Below are 6346 nucleotides of genomic sequence, written 5' to 3'. Positions count from 1 at the left end.
AGCTCATGAAGAGACTAAGATGTGATATAACAGTAAGGGTGAGTCTAAACTACACCCTTCTGTCGGCAGAGGAATGTAAATTAGACATATTGAAAGTACAAATGAAGCTGGGATTTAAATATCCTGCATTTCATTTGCATAATGGCAGCTGTTTTTTTTCCCTAAACGGGGCTTTTCGGGAAAAAACCCAGCCTTTTAGACGGGGCATTTTCGACAGATCCTCAGGAGTACAGGATCTTTTGAAACTGGGCATTTCTGTCGAAAATGCCCCATCTAAACTGCCAGGTTTTTTTGAAAAGCCCCATTTTGAAAAAAAGCGGCGGCCGCCATTATGCAAATGAAGTGCAGGATATTTAAATCCCGGCTTCATTTACACTTTCGATACATCTAATTTACATCCCTCTGCCAACAGAGGGATGTAGTTTAGATATACCCTAAAGGTTAAACTAATAACGTCTGCTACTGCCTGAAGATTATAGTACCACCCATATCGATTTACATGAAAAACACAGCTCGCCCTGTCAGTTCCTCTGTGCTGAATAAAGCCAACAACTCCAACCCTGAAGGTAGTTTTTCCCCATATAGCATTTCTGAAGGAATTGAGCAGGCATTCTCTAATTGGACACCCTGATGATGATTAATCCTGGCAAGACTCAGCCTAGTGCCATGCACAGCACTGAGTAGGCTGAGATGAGGAAGTGGAGGTTCTAATAAAATCCACAGGCAGCTGTATATGCCACTCTGGCCATGTAACCCACGTGCCTAATGGGGAGATAGCACTATAAGAACTCTTTGTGGGCAGGCAAAGAATGAGTTGTGTCTGTTAAGTGGCTCCACAATTAGCACACAGCTCATCAGCTTCTGGAATTGGATGTGCTCAGTAGCTTTGAGTAAAACTCAGTAGTTTCCCAGTAGCTGCTGGACTCAGTCAGACTCCATGAGGGCAATTAGTCAGGCAGTTGCTTTATAAAAGGCCACGTGCTCTGAGTGAGCTAGAAGAAGTTGGGCCTGTGGAGCTGAAAGCAGGCTGGTTTCCCCTTAACTTTGAAATATTTTACAGCAGTTTATCAGAACAAGTTTTATAGAGAGGGGTGCTGAGGACCAGTGAACCAAACTGTAAACCTGGCAAATAATGGAAACCATTTCCAAACAAAAATGCTGCCGCCCCACCACTTCCCCACACCAGCACCCCAGCAAATTAGCAAGTTCCCTCCACCAGGGAAATCCTGGCCATGTTAATTTTAGCAAAGGGAAACTGGAGGATAAACTAATTTCTCTTATTTTAATTGTATACTTTGAATGTTTGCTTTTAGCCAAGAGGTTTTACTTAATTTGTCTCAACTAGTATGATTCAGAAACTTCTAAGGTGAATGCACCACGTGGAGCCTCGGGTAAGCTAGGGACTCCCTTGCACTGTTGCTACAAAGATGGAGGCACCTTATCGACTAATCGAATTAGCCAATTGACTATTTGATTAGCCAATTACTCGATATGAACACCATTGTCCCCTGTGTGGGTGAGTGGTGTCTTCTTTAGCCTCTGTGAGAGATAAGTATTCACATCAAAGGTGAAAGAAGCCCTATCTATTTATTGCAATGATTTCTTTTTTGTGTGTCTCTCTTCCATTCATTGAATAATTTAATTATTGATCCAACCCACTAGATCAGTGCTATAATATTCCTTCTTCCTCCCCCTGAAAGCTGAGCCATTCCCCTATAATTCAACTATTTTAAAATGAAAAAAACAGTAAAAAGGGGGGAGGATTTCTTGTTCTACCAATATTTCCTTTCCTAACAAGACTCTGGTCTGTTTCACATTACCCTGTCTCTTGTGTATAGGTGGGAGAAGAAACGTCAGACAGTGCAATTCTGAGATGGCCCAAGTGAGAGAACTTGTTTTTTCTCCTACATCTGCCAGTTTGTTCAGCCACAATGGATGAAATCAAGCAAAGAATAATTTAGGCTGAACAGCTGGTAACATTTCCTGAGCATGTGGATTATAAAGCATGAAACAGTCTCACAAAAGACGTGATGGAAGCCACATTACTCAAGTAATTCAAAACTAGACTGAGCACTTGTGTATATGTGAGTTATGAGCATGCCCTATGTATGCAAACAGCTGATAAACATGGTGCTAGTAGATGGCAGAGTTATTGACTCGAGTCCCACGACTTGAACTCCGATTTAAGTCCCTCCAACTTAAGTCGTCTAGGTGACTTGACTTGAGACTCGACTCGGGTTCACTGTTTGTGACTTGAGACTCGCTAATTTTGTTAAATCGATTTGGTGAAAAAATTGTCTGAAAATGCCAATGTTGATGGCTTGTACAAAAGTGACTTGACATTTTTTAAATTAAGACTTGAGACTCGACTTGGACTTGACAATGATGACTTGAAGACAACACTGGTAGATGGTGCTCCACAATGTTCAACACAATTGCTTGGTTTTGCAGGACCAGTAAAACATTTTACATGCGTAATCCTGTTTTTGTTGTCTCCTTTTAGTTCCAACTGAGTAGAGCAGGCTAAGGGAGTACACTGTTCTGTGATGGTTTAGAAACATAAGCAAAGCAATGGGGGAAAGAACAGAAAGTTGGAGGGAACTGCTTAGACCAGCCAAAGCCGAAAAGGCTCATTAATTGGTCTCCAACCTCTTCTTAAACTGTTCAAGTGAGAACTATAAAGCTAGATGCTCAGTCAGGAGTAGTTATTGTCTGGACGGGTGTTACTTGAATTTAGATAAGATTTGACCTATTTAAGTGAAATTTCAATTAAAATATACTCTGTTTTTCAAAGAATGTTTCTCTCCTTAAAGTTGGTATAAAAACACCACTTCTCATGCTGTTTCACTTTGCTTTCAGCCAAGATGCCATTAACTTGACTCAGCTCTGTTGGTGTAAAAATCAAATTGAGCTGATCATGCAGAGGAGGGAGATGGCCTATTCAAAAATCTCAGCTACCCACTTCTTCCTAAAGAGATTCTCCCCTTGGCCACCCCAAAAAGATACGATTGTTGATAGCTGAGAATATGAAACACAATGTAGGACACTAAATCAAAATTATGCTAGTGTCTTGTCCCTAGATGCAGGGCAGGCAGACTCCCTTGTCCTCTTTGTTCCCTGCCCAGAATAATCACCCAGTGATTCCCACTTGCCCATTTGTGGTCACTGCCTCAGTGGTGTGGCATCTGGTGGGTCAGGGATATGGTGCCTCTGTGCATAACCTTCTGTTGGCAGCAGGCACCTGAGAAAGAGCAGCGGACACAGCAACTCTCCAAAGGCTTAGGCAGTTCCCGACTCTAGATTAGTCCAGCAACAGTCAAGGTTTGCTCCTCCCCGCCCAGGGAGAAGCCCAGAAGGCAGATCTCAACCCTGTAGATCTCTGGAGAATGACCAAAGTCCCAGTCATGACAACTCATGGCTTCCTTCTCTGCTTGATTCCTGGACAGCATGGCTCCACTGCAGCTGTGCTGCTGAGATTTACTGGATATGGTGGGCCCTCCGTGAAGGACATGTAGTGTCCAAGTGCAGGGGAGAAATGAGAATGAGCTGGCAGAGAGATAATGCAGCCTAGATGAGTGATTCTCAACCAGAGGCACCTTGCAAGAGCTTCAATTCAGTTTTAGGGAGTCCGCCAACATAAAATAGATAGCAGGACTGGTGTTAACTTCACTGGGAACCATGGCTGAAAGCCCAAGCAACTTGGCCTCAAAGGGCCCCTGCTTGCTAACACCTACCATGGCTTTTAATCTATGGGCTATGCAGAAAACCCGTTGTGATGGTACCAGTGGTCTGTGGGGGGTAGGGAGGGGAGAACTCAAAAAATAAAAGGTTGAGAACTCCTGGTCTAGGATGTATCATCTTTACAGTGAGGTCTTGCTAGGATCTGAGAAGTGCCCTTACGCAGCCTCAAAGACTCTCCCTATCCCTATGCACAGAGCTCAGCTCCACAGATGGTGCTCCATGGGGTGTAGTGTGGTAGAAATAGCTTTAGGAGGTGAGCTGCTCCCACATTCTCCCATGGGGAGAAGTGAAAATTAGGTCTAGATCAAAAGAAATAAGTCTCCATTCAAAATTATACTTTTTCTTAGCTGGGATTGAACCTTTGGTTAAGTGCTTTTTAATGCATGACTAGACCTTATTGCCTTTACACTATTATTTGTATTGACACTGATTCTAAGGAGGTAGACCCCATTCCTAGGCTAGCAGGAAAGCACTCATTCTTTTGGCCTATGAAGCGCCACAGACGGGCAATCAGTGCTGACACGGGAAGGATCATGAGACCTGCTCTAGGCTAGAGAGACATTAGAGTCTGAAATAAGCATGGCATTTTGATTTCTATGGAGAGTGGCAGGAGGACAGCTGTCTTGGAATAGAGCCTGGCCATGGGCAGGGCTGAGTTTGGGGAGAGTTACATGGGCTGGGACAGGAGGGCAGGAGTAAAACTACTGAATTCCCTGGCAAGTGCGGCAGCAGAAAGCCTGATGCAAGGATGACTCTGAATCTGGAAAAGGGCTAGAAAAATCTACTGAATAGGAGCAAAGGTAAAAGTACTTGAGGCAATTGGTTACAAGCATAAGAGCATGAGTACACTTTTGTTCCAGAATAGTGGACAGGAAACACTGTGAAATTCAATACTGTGTTTTCAGCTTCATGGAGTTGGTCACTAACAAAGGGAAACTGAGGCCCAGAAGGGCCAGCTGAGGTGAAGGGAAAGTATTATGCTATGTCCTATACCTAATATGAGAAAGCTGCTGTCCCCAATGGCATGAGTGCACACTGTCTCTCTCTCTGTACAGATTAGAAGCTATGACAGAGTGATTAAGCAACTTCCGTAAGGTCACACAAGAATTGACAGATCTGGGAGTTGGGCTCAGAAGATCTGAGTTCTCCCTTTATAACTCAATGTGTGTGTTTTTTTCTAACCTTTTGCTTCACACACATTGTGACTTTGTACAGTCTGTTTTTGCTTTTAAAATGGTATCAAGTTGTATAAGAAATCTAGTTTCTGCTACATAAAACACTGTGAAATAAATACCGTGAAACATCATATACTTCATAGAACCTTAAGGAAGGGAAGCTATTGTTCCCCAAAAGTGTATATCTTCATGCTAATTCTACTCAGTCAAATTGCATTTAATTATCTAATGTTATGATTACGCTTGCTTAAAAATTACTGTTACAGCCTTTTGTATTTGCTTTCTTTTTTCACTTAAGAGAACATTTTGTTTGTGACTAAAAATGGTGTTATTGTTCTTTCAAAAACTACATAAAAAGGGACGTTGACTTTTTAAATTAAGTTTGGAGCGAATTCCTGCTTTATGGAGCACTTTCAAATTTCGATGGTTATTTTCATGCAGTCTGAAACTTTGGATGAAAGGATATTGCAGTTTTAGCTGAATAGGGATATTCAAGCTGCTCTGCACCACTGCCCTCTCCCAGCCTGCTTTGGTTGGCTTTATCATGATGGTGGCAAAAAAGCTCTCTCCATCATATTCTCTCAGGCACATTTCCAGTGCTTCTCTGATTGCTATCGGCAAAGAACAAATCAGCCCTGCCCCCACACTGGTTCTGAAACATTTTAATTGTGCTGCTATGATTAGGAAAAACAGGTGATAGAACATGGGATTTCTTAAATTCTGTTTCTTTACAAAGAATGTGCACAAAGTCTTCTTTCCCTCCTCACAAGGAAGCAAACAACAGGAGACAGCTCTTTGCTGACAGTCCCTAGCCTCTTTCCAAGTGGCACTCTGCCCAATAAAAGCTCACAACTTTCTTTCAGGGCCATTTTACCAGTGCTTCCCTTCTTGTCTTGACTTTCTGCTGCATCTGTCTCCTTCTGTCTCCCCAATACACCTACCCTCCCACTCAGGACCGCCAATGGAAAGGAGAGCGGAGTGCAAAGGGGGCAATTGCCCTGGGGCCTGGCAATTCAAAGGGGCTCAGGCTCCACAGCACCAAACCCTTTAAATTGTTGCTGGAGTGTCACACAATCTAGCAGCACTAAGGGCTGCGGAAGGAAGCAACTCCAAGAAGCGATGAGGGCTGGCTCTCCTCAGCACTGCCCCTTCCAGGAGCACAGAGCTGCACGCTCATATATACGCTGTGCGGGGCCCATGGAGGTTGTCAGCTCCACTGACCCACCAAACAATTAGCAGCCCCTGTGCTTGTGATCACTCCCCAGTCAAAAACACTTCGGGCCTCAAGGATCAGTTCTTATTCCAGCCTTGTCATACAGATCTGCTATTATTTCAACCATCACTAAACAAAAGAACATTTAATTCCTCCTTCATTTAGCCTGAGAGGCAACTATCATGCTCTGCAGCTTCAATGAGGTTTGTGACTGCCC

The sequence above is a fragment of the Pelodiscus sinensis genome, chromosome 2, assembly GCF_052426305.1.
Source record: "Pelodiscus sinensis isolate ZL-2025 chromosome 2, ASM5242630v1, whole genome shotgun sequence".
Taxonomy (NCBI): Eukaryota; Metazoa; Chordata; order Testudines; family Trionychidae; genus Pelodiscus; species Pelodiscus sinensis.
This window is presented reverse-complemented; position numbering follows the sequence as displayed.